Source organism: Tachysurus vachellii, chromosome 13, assembly GCF_030014155.1.
Source record: "Tachysurus vachellii isolate PV-2020 chromosome 13, HZAU_Pvac_v1, whole genome shotgun sequence".
Taxonomy (NCBI): domain Eukaryota; kingdom Metazoa; phylum Chordata; class Actinopteri; order Siluriformes; family Bagridae; genus Tachysurus; species Tachysurus vachellii.
The window spans coordinates 6,299,349-6,314,004 of record NC_083472.1 but is presented as its reverse complement, the minus strand read 5'-3'; the positions used below and the strand labels follow the sequence as shown (position 1 = coordinate 6,314,004).

At 39.1% G+C, this 14,656-nt stretch overlaps 1 protein-coding gene across 2 annotated transcripts in view; it reads right to left on the bottom strand.

Annotated features, from left to right (window-relative positions):
* The window catches only part of si:ch211-269c21.2 (carbohydrate sulfotransferase 8), a 69,294-nt gene that overhangs the window by 36,142 nt on the left and 18,496 nt on the right, over positions 1 to 14,656 (bottom strand). The gene's annotated exons all lie outside the window — the stretch shown is intronic.

Sequence of the window (14,656 nt, the reverse complement as noted above, 5' to 3'; positions counted from 1 at the left end):
AATATCTTCCTGGATAATCATATGGTCATTAGGACGGAATCCAGCCTAAAGGACCCTGGGGGAGGTGGAGGCATGGTTTAGTCTCATGGGGTTGAGTGTGCAGCAGGAGTATGGGGGAGAGTGAGCAAATTAATGTGACACACCTGTCTCTCATTTATAAATGCATATTTATCATGCATCTCTCTCTCTCTCTCTCTCTCTCTCTCTCTCTCTCTCTTACTCATTCACTCAGGGCTGAGGTATGTGTGTGTGACAGCAGAAGTGAAATGAACCATACCAAACCACTGGGAAACAACTAATTTTCTGTGTGTGTGTGTGTGTGTGTGTGTGTGAGAGAGAGAGAGAGAGAGAGAGAGAGAGAGAGAGAGAGTGATGAAGAGAGAGTGGAACTGAAATTACTGAACCAAACTGGGCCCTGGAAAGCAGCTGACTTTGTGTGTGTGTGTGTGTGTGTGTGTGTGTGTGTGTGTGACAGTATAGCTGAACCGAGCCACTGGAAAGCAGTTCAAGTTCTGTCTGATTTCTTGAGGTATTCAGCTGGTTTTTGCAGGGACACAGAAGACAGTCATCAGTCATCTCACCTTGTGTGCTCTCCACTGTGTCCTTGAGTGGTGTCGTGTCACAGAACTTATTTTGACAAGCAGTCGTAGTTTGCAGCAGTGTCGAGTGACATTCCTGATCGAATTTTCTTATCTTTCTGGAATCTAACAAACCCAAGAACAAGCCACAAGCCAGCTTTCACCTATCATAGGACATTTAGCTATCAGGGAGGGTGAAGACTAACACGTGCTTCCTCCAAGACACATGATGGGATCCAAAGGCATCTTTTTGTTGTAATGCTGCTCTGCTTTCCACATACACAAGCTTCTGCCTTCAAATAGGAAATGTCACTGTGATTGACAGGAGAGAGCAAGTAATACCATCACTCCCACTCAGAGAGCTTGACGTCTTGGACTTCTGCCCACAGATAGCTGTGGCATCTTCAGGATTTGAACTTGCGATCTTTAGACAGTGAGGTTTCTGTTGAGCCAGTTGGAAGCCCCAGATGGCTGTTGTTGGCAACTACAAATAAAAGTTCTTTGATTTGAAAAGACATCTCTCAGTCACATATGAAATCTATCCAGGAGTCTGGAGAACTATTACGCACTAAATTGAAGAAGATGATGAACTGTACGTGCAGTTGGAGAAAGTTATGTTCTACAGCGTACGAATTTGTTCTGTTCATTTGTGAAACATTTGTGAAAAACTGACTTCTTCTTTTTCTTTTTCCCCAGCAGCCTTGTTTATTTCAGTGGGTCTAGTGGAAGGTTCATTGTAGGGTTCATTAAAAAAAAAACAAAAAAACTATCTTCCAGTCTAGATCAATACAGATATTGACAGGAATATTTTGAGCAGTAAAAGAATACAGATAACAGCACTGTGTACAACCCCAGTACACATACAAATCAAATAAGCAAATAATAATAATAATAATAAGAAGAAGAAGAAGAAGAAGAAGAAGAAGAAGAAGAAGAAGAAGAAGAATGATGATGAGTGCTCATTATTTAAGGTCACAAAAACAATGTTTTTCATTTACATTGTTATATATTTCAATGTATGTGTGTGTGTGTGTGTGTGTGTGTGTGTGTGTGTGTGTGTGTGTGTGTGTGTGTGTGTGTGTGTGTGTGTGTGTGTGTGTTTGTGTGGCCTGTAATGGATTGGCACCCTGTTTGTAGGATAAGTGGTACAGAAAATTGATGGATGGTTTTTAGGTTCAAATCCTTTTATCCGATGTAACTTGTAATTGAGCTGCACAGGTAGATGCTATGAGCTGAAAAGTGACAGTTAGGTTTTGCCTTAATTTGAACTCGCAATCTTCTTCAACAGCTCTAAACAGCTCAGACCTCTGAGCCACAACTGTTTTTTTTGTACAATGCTTTTCTAACCAATCCTTTAACCAGTCCTTCCTGTACTTAATTAATGTCATTTTAAGGCAAGGCACTTACACAACCAGCTCAGTTATAAAAGGTGTAATTATTCAGAATGTGTGCAAGTACTTTCTTTGTGACAATTAAAGATCTGCTGAATTTTTATGAGGTGCGTTCGAATTTTTATTTGTTGTGATGGTGTCAGATTTGACTCTTGCTGAATTCTGTTCTAATTCACAGCATGTTTTATCCTTTTCATGTTGCTTTAATGTGTCAGTCGGTTTAGACACAGGATTATAATGTCATAATGTCATAATATGAGGAAGCTCTGAATGCTTCATATCAAGTTGTTGACGCGCTTGTTTGATTGGTAACGCTGTGTCCTAAGGACAACGCCACAGACAATGTGTCATGGGACACGTCATGAGAGTCACTATACATGATACCAGTTTTTGCTAAGAATGCTCTGTTTTATGACAAATATTATGATATAGAAATCATAAAATGATTACGTTTGGTAAAATGACATAAGAGTGTAAGCTCTCATAATAAATCATGACTTCTATCACTATGATAAATCTTTTTGGCTCTACTGCTATACAGCATGCTAACAGTGTTCAAAGGGTGACAAAATCCTTTAGGTTTGGTGTAGGTCTGGATTATACCATGGCCCTTGGTTGAAAGACAGCGCATATGTTTCCTATATTAAGGTATTTTCATAAAGATCTCAAAAAATGGAGCGAAAATGGGCATGGTCTACCTACTGGGTCTGGGAATACTGGGTTAGTTATATAAATAAGACAAATGTAAGCCACTCTGGATAAAAGCACCTGCCAAATGCTGTAAATGTAACGCAAATGCAAGATGTCATGGCATCAAACGATGCTAAACGGTGCTATTTATTAATTATTACCGTTAATGATAACATGACGTTCATCTGACGTGAAGTGTCATGGGAACAAGGTGTCAAATTCCATGACATCGTCTATGACATTAAATGTTAGCGAGTTTTAGGACTCAAGGATCCTTTAGAAAGAATAAAATGGGTGTCTGTGTCTAGAAGGAAACGTATTATCACCCAGTACATCCATAGAATTAATGCGCTGTTTTAATGGTTATCTAAATCTCCTTATAAAATGTGTAGCCAGCACTGGGAATTTGCTCAACACCAGAAGGACCTGGATCTTACACCATACACACGACCCTGCATACACACTGCGCTACCTCCACATTCCTTTCATAATACCACAATGATTATAATACCATGAATACCAAGTAGCACATAATGATGACAAAAGCTTAGCAAACAACTTGGCAGAATACAAAAATAGTGTTTGTGACATAATCACAACAAGAGAGCTGTGGTGATAACAAACATAACCTGAAATATTGCCTGGGACTCAGCTGCACTGTGATCACACCCAACACTCCAGATGCATAGGATACACTCTTTATTTACTCCGCGTTTAAAGCATGTCAGACTTTTTAAAGAATACTGTGAGAAATGGACAAATTAAAACTGTTTATTCTATTTTGCTTTATGTTATTGATCAACCTGCTAGCACCCTACCTACTACTTATAGCTAATCAGAGTTTCCTGTGTTTACTCTTAATCTTAAACTTAATCCCTTCAATTCTTGAGTCTGATTGGTCAGGTCAAGCTGATTGCTCGGAATGAAGCTTTTGTCTGGTGGACACATAACCTAAGACTGATAATATAGAGATTTTAAAAAGAAATGTTACTTAAGCACAGAAAAAATATCAAAGCTTTGTGAAGATTTCTATAAGGAGATGTTGATTTACCATTTACGGAAGGAGTCTCCGGTGTTCTATTTTTTTACAGACTCTGGAACGACTTCAGGAATGAGGACTTTTTGTGTTGTGAAAATTGTGTTGTTTTTTATTTGTCCGTTTTCAATAGAAAAATAAAAGACATGCTGGTGAGCAATGTTCCCTTTCACCTTTTGTGCTCGCAAAGAAAAACCTATTTCTAATGCACATTCCCTGATACCGCACAGGTATCAGGGAACAGGACAGACTGTGGCTTGGTTAACATTACAATAGCCAGTTATCCTGAAAAGATAACTCTTGACTAAGCATCGCTGTATGCTTAGGTTATATAACAGGTGATTGTTATAAATGCTGAATAATTAATGTGGCTTGATGGGAATTAATGTGGCTTTGTTATGAAAGGCAATTGTCCATGTTGCAGGTTCGAACCGTAATGCAATCATCTCTCAAATATGTCTGAGCCTTCTGAACAGATTCTTTCTTTCTGTTTTGAAGATTCATTAGCTGTGTGTGACCAGAACAGTCCTGCTAGCTGTTTACAACAGTTTAAAAAATAAGGGGAAGGTTTGTTCCACATCATTCTACATCAAATTTAACTATAAATAATAGACCTGACCTGTCATTCAATACTACATTAGTTAATTCATTAGTTATAAATTGTTATTAGAAAACAATCACCTCTGAAGTAGTGATAACTACACAATCATCGCACCGCCCTGTTGTTGATCGGGTTCCTTCAGCACCATGTCCCCGAACGGTTTATTCCTAATACATTGTGGTATTGTCAGCACCATTTCAATGTGAAATACTACTTCAGTGAGATACGAGAATTTCTCATAAGAAAATGCAGTATGAGATATGATCCATTTTTAAATATCAATACAAGCTATTTCTCTGCACCCGTTCAGTATGTTCTTTACCAGATGGGCCACACAGGTCCCGGAGGAAACAACCGAAATTGTTTTCTGGATGCATGCAGTTTTGCTTTTTTGCACACAATCATGGGAGAGGCGACGACGTTGGCTTTCTTTAACAACAGCTTTGAGCAAAAAATACCCAGCACACCTGCTCACATCTCTTCACCCACCATTCCTTTATCTTGGCTTGATTGCTTTCCTCTGGACCTGAGCATTTCCCTCATTACCTGCAGCCTGGTGGCATCGCTGCTCCCTGACCTGTAAGGTAGAGGGATTTTAAAGTGTTGACAGAGCCAGACAGACATCTGATGGATGTAATCTAGAATCCGGCGATCTCACGGGAACTGGAGGGTCTCTGTCTAATGAAGTTGTCGGACAGTAGAAATAGAGGCGGAGACCTAGGTGATGACCTAGTGTGCCTCAGACACAAGTGTAGAAACAGCTACTATGTCGTGACGGGTTTCATTCTGACACCTGTCCTCAACTCAGTCTGAACACGTTAAAAAATGTATAATGTTATTATATGGAGGGAGAAAAGAAAATTACACTGCTTGCATGTGACATATTGAAGATACTATCAGGATTAAAGTACTGTCACTTTCATGTCATGCTTGAAGTTCTGTAATGAAACGAATACACTCGTCACATCTCAAGCCATTATTCTTATTCCCCTAGCTGCTTTGCTCTTTTTGGTCCTTAGGTCTTCCGTCTAATTCTTGGATAGATAATACTGCTGGAATGTAATCAGAGAGCTGCCCATATTAATGATAATGAGTATATAATTCAGTGAGGGTGCTGTGGTCTGTCCCTGCCATAACTAATTATGTTGCTCACAGAGTGGAAATTTAATAATGGAATTTGATTCCACATCACAGGTTTGGGTGTTTAAATATGCTCAGAATAAATTCAATACACTTGATTTTCTCAGGCAAATAGATTTCATTTGCTTTAATTACAGAATAAAATCGGTGTGCTCGGTGGCATGATTTTGCATATGGTTTTCCGAAGCTGATGAATTAACATCAGGGATTTCGATGTCTAGTAGAAATGAGAAAGAAGGCCTATTTCTAAAAATTCACTTCGTATAAGTCTTAGGATAAATTCTATAAGTTTACTTTAGTGACTTATTAAACCAAAGAGTCTATTAAGACTGAGCTGCAAATTTAAAAGAACACATTTAGCTCACATTTATCTTTATCCTGGATATCCCCAACTCACCTAATGCAGTTAAGAGTCTAAATAAAACGTCAATCGTCAGTGAAGACCTTTCCGAAATTGATAAATTGTCACTACTGTGATCTCAAAGATGTCCTGCAAGCACAACATTCATTCATTCATTCATTCATCTTCTACCGCTTATCCAAACTACCTCGGGTCACGGGGAGCCTGTGCCTATCTCAGGCGTCATCGGGCATCAAGGCAGGATACACCCTGGACGGAGTGCCAACCCATCGCAGGACACACACACACACACACTCTCATTCACTCACACAATCACACACTAGGGACAATTTTTCCAGAGATGCCAATCAACCTACCATATGCATGTGTTTGGACCGGGGGAGAAAACCGGAGTACCCGGAGGAAACCCCCGAGACACGCACATGCAAACTCCACACACACAAGGTGGAGGCGGGAATCGAACCCCGACCCTGGAGGTGTGAGGCGAACGTGCTAACCACTAAGCCACCGTGCCCCCCCAAGCACAACATCATAATAATAATAATAATAATAATAATAATCTCATTATCATAATGTGTTCAAGCCAGTTCAGACTCTCAGCCACAGATAGCTGTGTCATTGCTGGGATTCAAACTCATAACTCATAAGAAAGACGTGACCTTTTGGTGACCTGGTGGACGATATTTCAAAGTCTGGGGTTATGACAGTAAAAGATCTGACCGTTCACTGACGTCAGTCTGGTCTTACAAACCACCAAAAGACTAATATTAGTGGAGCTGAGGGTCCGATCTGGTGTGTTGTTCTGTACGACCTGTACGAAAGGTGGTGTGAGAGCATACAGTGTTTTATGAGAAGTAGGAATGTAATGTGTGCTGAACCATTTGTATGAGTAAGGACTTTAGCACTACATTTGCATGCAATTGCAAACATCTGCACTTTATTCATAGCAGTCAGTCTGTTCTGCTACAGATTTGTATTCATGTACTGTTATATTTTCTCTCTAACACATTTTTCCATTTAGTACCTGTATAAGTAAATTCTATTTTATTTTAAATAAAAAAATAATAATAATTCTATTATTATTATTCTATTTTTATTCTATTGTTATTGTTCTATTGTTCTATTGATAGTCGAAAATAAAAAAAACATTTCATTGTGTAGGTGACATACAGTACCATGAAATTAGAGGGAATTACAGCAGTCCAAGCATGAGGTTGTGATGAGTCTCAGCATCTTTCAAACTAATCATGTCAGATAGTAATGTGTGCAGGTAAAAGAAAAAAAATGTGATGACCTAATAATAGGATCAGATGAAATTGTGTCGTCAAATACGTAGGATGAGATCGTTTGTAGGAGGACTGAATAAATAATGAATAAAAATTGTGAAAAGTAATATGCAGAAAGCCGTCTGGATGAGTACAAGGGGGAGTATTACGTTCCTCCTTATTTCATTCAATATCTCTCCAGATCTTCAGGTAAAACTGGATTACAGCATGTTTGACATTGTTCTTGTTCTCCGCCTTAATACCTTAATAATCAGATCAAATTCTGTATCAAATTCAGCAGAAAGGTAAAAGGGATTAAATGACCGTACATGCAGTGGAAAAGACATTTTTCCAGTGTTTACCCAGTTAAAGACAATTTAATATTTAAGCACAGTTGGAATTAATCTTCTTCAGATATAATATTACATAATTAATCTTCCCCTTTAGCAAAAGAAATTGCTTTTAAACCATATAATGTCTGAATTATGGATAATGCTTGGTCTTTTTTGTTAAACCTTGTTAGTAAAACATCCTAGTGAGTCTGTTCATTTGTTGGTTTATTCATTCATTCCTTCATGCAGGAATCATGTTTGTAGAAGGTGGAAAGGCAGAGGAAACCAGAGCACCAGAAGAAAGCCCACATGGACACAAGGAGACCACGAGTTCTGCAGGCAGAAATGCCTATTTGATGAGAGAATCCAGAGGAGATCTACCGATCACTAGATGAGTAGTGTAGATTTGTTTTGTTTTTGCACCATTCTCTGTAAACCCTACAGACATTCTGCATAGACTGGAGATCAGCAGTTTCTAAAATACTCTAACTAAACCATCTGGCACCAACAACCATGCCACAGTCAAACATCCTGAGATTTGCCTGAAGTTCTTGACCTGCATCTGCATGATTTTTGATATTTATGGTATTTGGCAGACTTCCTTATCCAGAGCTACTGTACCTACATTTTCATCTCATTTTATACAACTGAGCAATTGAGTGTTAAGGGCCTTTCTCAAAGCAACTTAGTGGACCTGGGGTTCAAACCAACAACCTTCCACACAATTGGCTGATTGGATAAATGCATGGACATGTATTTCATGTACAGCTGTTCCTGGTCAGGGAATGTATATTGTTGTTAACATGATCTACTGGGAAAAATACATTTGTCTAAAAATATCAATGATTACTTACATTTAAAAGCACAGAAACAGAAGAAATATGGTTTATCTGGCAGGTTATTACCAAAGATGTACACTTATCCTGAGCAATGCTCTTCCTCCTAAATGATCAGATAAAAACCGGTAGTGCCTTCCGGTAGCGCACAACGCTAATGCTAATTTGACTGTGTTTCATATTGATTTCTTCACCTTGAATAAGACATTGCTTAGAAGTGAAGAGAGTGCCCGGACATGACCTATAGTTTTCCCTCGCTGTCTTAACTTTAATATTGATGGATGTACAAGTCAGACCCTTGCTTTGATTCTTAAGCCTGTGGGTGTGTGACATTTACTGTGAGGATAAAGGAATTAGAACATTTCCATTAAATTAATTAGAATGACTCAGATTACTTGGAAACGAATGGAAAAATGGAGAAGAAAAGTATAAAACAGCTTGTACTTTATAATGTAGAACATTGTAGTGTAAATGTAAATGAATTTTTGCCTGATTATAAGTGTTGAAGTGTGAAAGAAATTTACAAAAAAAAACACTATATGGAGTACCAGTCAAGTGTAGTTTTAATTCAGTCATCATTCACTCAGCTTCATCATGAGTGTATATCTAATCTATCCAGTAGATCTGTATGGAGTTTTGCATGTTCTCTCCATGGGTTTCCTCTTTCATTCTCGTTTCCTCCACATGCTATTAGATGGAACTGTAAATTTCCCAACATGTGAATATACAGTGTGTCTGAAATCGTGTGGTCATGATGCCTATCCTGGGTGTATTCCTGCCTCATGCCCGGTGTGACCCTGACCAGGTCAAAGCACTTACTGAAAATGAGCAAATGTTTTAATGCTCACAAAGTAAAATGTCATATGAATATCTAAATTCCCTCATGAAGAGTGCAATTGTACATGATTTTGAATAAACGTTCAACTGTGGATCCCTAAGGGTTTTTTGGTTGACCTTTAAGTTTCTTCCAGAACCCTTTAAGAAAATTTAAAATCCTTAACCCTTAACTAAACATATAAAGAATCCCTGAAGAATCCTTGAAGAATCCTTGAAGAACCATAAGGATTAATATGGAAATTGAAATGCAAAATGCCTACATGTTTTCCTGCCATCACATCCCCACCCTTTGCCCCACAATACCAAGATTATCTGTGGCCAAGTACATTAGTTCGGTAATGAAACTAGGCTAAAGTTTGGTTAGAAGCAGACTGAGACCACCTTGTGCTGTGTCAGATCAGCTGAAAAACTAAGTAAAAGAATAAAAAACACCAGGATTCAAATGGCTTAATGAAAGCACCCTGATAGATCCTCATCTCTCACGCATCGCACTACAGAATAATTAACAGTATCCTCAGACTGACAGAGAAGCCTGTTGATTAGACATGTACACTACATGCATCACAACAGTAAAGACTCACAAACACAGATAACACCACAACACCCTGTCCTTCACCTCATGAGTCGATATGTGTGTTTGTATGTGTTCAGAATTCCATTCAGACATCCACAGAGGTGCATGCTTTCTCTCTCTCTCTCTCTCTCTCTCTCTCTCTCTCTCTCTCGTTCACACACTGTTAGAAACGGACTTGGTGCCATATGTTGACCTCGCTTACACATGAGGTGTGCTTTCTCCTGAGGGAAATCAATCACGCTCTAATGCAGGCTGGGGCTCCTTCTGAAGCAGCTGTTCAGCCCGATGATCTTTAAACAAGAGACAGGAGCGGCTCTAACTGTCCCCGTGAACATACCCCTAACCCCCACCCCCCAAATCACCAACAACCCTCAACCTCCATCCCCCCCGCCACTCGTCTCTGCTCTGTACTCCAGCCTGGCATCCTACAGTGCGAGGGCTGAGCAGCTTACTGAATGTTAAAGCCTGCGTTCTCGTTGGGGCTTATTAATCATACAGAGTGAGAACTCATCCTGTTGCTTTCTCTGCTGGCTGCCTACCACTGTCCTTGACATTCATGCTCACAGGAAGTCTGACAAACGCAGTCTGAAATATTGTGTGGGCTTGTCAGAGTATGTGCCAGGTATTCTAAAGCATTTTGTTTGTTCATGTGTGCGTGTGCTTTTGAAGCTGTTAGTACTATCTTAAATGGCTATATTAACATAAACCAAAGCAAGACCACGAGTTAGGTGCTGACCACAGAATATTCAGCAGTAGGCCCTTGTCAGGAGAGCAGGAGCGCTTTCAAACACTGAGTACATGTATTGTACAGTATTTCATTCATCTGGTATGTCACAATTTACTGTCCTTTACCCCTTCAATTCTGTTGTCTGGATATTTTTGGTTGGTGAGCTTCTTTCTCACCTCACATTCACACTAGAATGCGATAATGCGACAGACAAGCATTCATTTACATTGTATGCGTATAACACAGAGCTTTGATTCCAGCTACAGCTCAGAGCAACAGAGATTTTCCCAATTCTATGCAAATTAGTTAACACTATAAAGAGATTAAACAACTAGCTCAAATCAGTACTCTGACGGATCATATGGTGCATGTGGTCTGAAGTTTCTTCAGTTTCACACTGTAGTTCTTCTCTGCAATTAGTTTCTCATTTGCTGTTTGACATACAAATATAGAAAAAAATTATAACCATGGTTTCATTTTATCTTGAAGAAAAATTAAGCTTGGAAGAAAGTAGCGGAGATCATCACTGGTGCCTGTGGTGAGTATACAGTACGCATGCTTTGCTAATTTTCCAAAGAAGCGTGTATTTGAATTGAATTTTTATCAATTCATAAAAAAAAGTTATATTTAATATATAGAAATGAACATGTAGAAAGAATTGATCAGACAGAAAGAAAAAAGCAGTGCACCAAGGCAAGGCCAGGCAAAGCATTGGCTGATTTTATTAAGTAGTTCTACCTCCTGCTTATGCAAATTAGAAGCAGGGTTAGTACAAGGTTAGAAAAAAGGCTTACCCAACTCTGAATGCAAACATCTCTTGATGGGTAGAGACAAAAAGCTCTCCCAAGAGCTTTGCTAAAAGATTGTTGTGTTACATAACAATATCACTGATTAGCAATGGAACTCCTAAATGATCCTGTAAGCACCATTGGGGCCATTATTCACAAATAGAAGGAACATCAATACATCATCAACTGGCCACACACAGGAACTTCATCTTCATCATGTGCGTATATCTAATCTATCCAGTGGACCTGTATGGAGTTTTGCATGTTCTCTCCATGGGTTTCCTCTTTCATTCTCGTCACAGGATTTTTGTTCAGGAAATCAGAAGGTTAGTCAGAAGAGTAGCTCAGGAGCCAACAGCCTCTCAGAAAGAGCTCCAGAAAGACAGCAGCATGTACAGTTGTCACAGAGAAAACACTAATCAATGTACTCCATTGGAAGACTCCATTCTTCCAGTAATTCACAGGTTTTTCCAAATGTTGTGAACTTCAAAGAAGCTCAGAATTTTCTTCAGTAACGGAGCCTTCTGTGGTGAGCATACATGGGGCAGAGGCAGTGGAGTGCATTGCCTAAAGTTTTCTCTGTGACAATAGTATCTGCTGTATCCAGCGTTTTCTGGAGCTCCTCACAAATGATCATTGGCTCTCGGGCTACTCTTCTGACAAGGCTTATGATAAGAAATCTTATGAGGAACTCCTGTGCCTGGCTGGTTCATGATGGAGTAATGTTGGAGTAGCCTCAACGGTGCTTATACTGTAGGAACATTTAGGAGTTCTTTTGTAATCACTGCCAGAGTTGTGAAATCCATCAGCCAATGGTTTGTAGCACAACAATCTTGGTAAAGTTCTTGGCAAAGTTCTTTGCCTCTACACCTCATGAGATGTTTGTATGCTTGCATTCAGAGTTGGGGTAAGCCTTTTTATAACCTTTGAACACGTACTAACCCAGATGAAAGGCAGGAGGTAGAACTACTTTGTGAAATCAGCTGCTGCCTTGCCTTGCTTTGGTGCACTGCTTTTTCTTAATTTTTTCCAGTGTCATTGCACTTTATTAAATATAACCTTCTTTTCAGATTGCAAATTTCTTGGGTTAATACCAATGTCTGGTCAAGATTTTATGTAAATTGCTGCATTGGAACTGTTTAATAAAAAAATATGAAGTGTTGAATACTTATTTCCCCCACTGTAGCTGTTGCTGTTTCTCAACAGAAGAAAAAAAATGCAATATAGTGAGCACACTCATAAGACACAAACTACAGTGTCAGGGCTGTCAAGTGTCACGCATTGAGAGTGACAGTCACGCATTTGGGTCTTTTGTCACGCTCTCCCACCACACATTGTATTTCTCACGCAGAAAAACTTTTTGACTATTTATCATATATCTAATAAGCCACAGCGCCCAAAATGTATCAGTCCGCACCGCTGTCTCTATGGAACCGGGCAGGAATCAATCGCGTCTTCCCTGGAGTTCTTAGTCGAGCCTGACACTTATCAGCCAATCAAAAAAAGAGGCTACACAATAGCCAATCAGAAAATAGCACTATTGTATATGGGTAAGATTTAACGCAACAACTAATGAAAATGCGAGGGGGTTGGAGATGTCACGCTTGCCTGTCTTCAAAACTTGAGAGCCCTGTAGTGTGAACTAACAGAAAACAACGGTGCTCAAGTTTGCTTACTAACTAACTTAAGTTAACTTAAAGCAAACTAAAAGTGAAAGAATCAAATTTAGCAAACAATCTCAACAACAAACTGTTTCTTAACAAGTATAGTAACAATAGTAACACAATCGTAACAAGTTAGCTAACAGCTACAATTTTGTCCATACTGACTCATCTTGTATAGCGCATGTAAATACCACCGCACATAAAGTCACATAAAGTTTGCATAAAGTCACTCATTTCTTAGTCAAGAATCACAGATTTGTTTCATATCCTGTCTGAATTATGAAGCAAAACAGAGAGCAAAACATTCTTTGAGAATGTCAAACAAAGTTATCTGATGGTAGCTGGATTTATATGATAACAGTCTCTCAGTGTCAAAACAATGTAGTAGGCTAAGTGTATTTGTATCTTTGTTCATGGTTCAGTAGCCATACTTGTTGTTCTGCTTTTGATTATACCAATGCTGGATGTTATACATGTATAGACATGTCTACTGATCACAATAGGGCTATGTTTGTTAATGTTTAAAGAATATTAAGGGTGTGGAAGTTTGCAAATTTAAGTACTTTATATGGAAAGATAGCATGAGGAGCCATCTGTAACTAATGGCATGAATACTCATCAGCATGAAAAATGTCTCACATTAAACCTTAAATGAGTCCTACACTAAAGGCCCCTGTCGTTATGAGGTTGTTTTAAAGCACACAAGGTTGCAGCCAGCAAACAGCCATTAGCATAGCGCTAAAACAGTATGAGGAACTCCCACAAGTGTTGTTTCATCAGAATTAAAGGAAGACATTATGAATGCTGCAGCAGTAGAAGTCAAAATCACTTTCAGCCAGTATGAGAGCTTTTATATAACAGATAACAGCACACTAACCAACCAAAGAAACTAAACCTCCATGTGGGTGGAGGAAGCTGTTTCTCTGTCATTCATAATTCACCGGCTGCACTCTGAATAACAGCCTTTGAGGAATAGTTTGACATCCCAGATGAATAATTAAAAGGTGCCCTTTCCCCCATTAAAAGAGACAGACAGATAGCATTTCCATCGTCTGATTGGCCAGACACCGGTCTCTGAAGGCTGCTACGGCTTTTATAAATGTCATGCTGTCAGTAACTTTGAATAACAAGGCATTACACTTTTCATCACACATGCATTTCATGCCAAAAACTTTTTTAATGAATTGTTATTACTGGTCATTAAGAAGCAGACTGCCGTTCAGTGACAGTTTTTATCTTGTCAAAAAGGATAAAAGGAACTTTCTGTCTGGATCCAGTTTACATATAAACTGTGAGTGTTGCTTGCAGACACTGGAATCTGAAATTAAACATGAATGATTATACGTCTTTAGATGCTTTGACTCCACGAGCAAATCCATGAGTCTTAATAGCTTCCTTGGCATCATCAATGGCACACAGAGATCGAGATAATGTTAATGAGATCAATGAAGTAATGAAGTGCATCTTTGATTATGGAAAACAGCCCTGTTCCATCCACTAAGCCCCTGTTCTTTAGTCTGCATCCATTTCCGATTGGACCAGTGGGAGGACGAACAGACTTGTACTATTCATAGTCTGGTGAGAAATAATTCAAAGCTATCTGAGAGAAGATCTCACAAATCTCTGACAGCAGGAGGAATAGCTGAGGAAATCTTTTGTCTGTCTCCATGATACTGTGAGATGATGTTATGTAATGTGCTTTGCCTGTCTGGGAATCAGTGATGGGAATGATCTGAATACAGGACAGGAGGGAAAAGTCAGTCTTAGTCATTAGTATTTAAAAATAAAAATATGCACGCGCTGGTGTAAGATTTACTCGCATAGTGTAACTAGGCA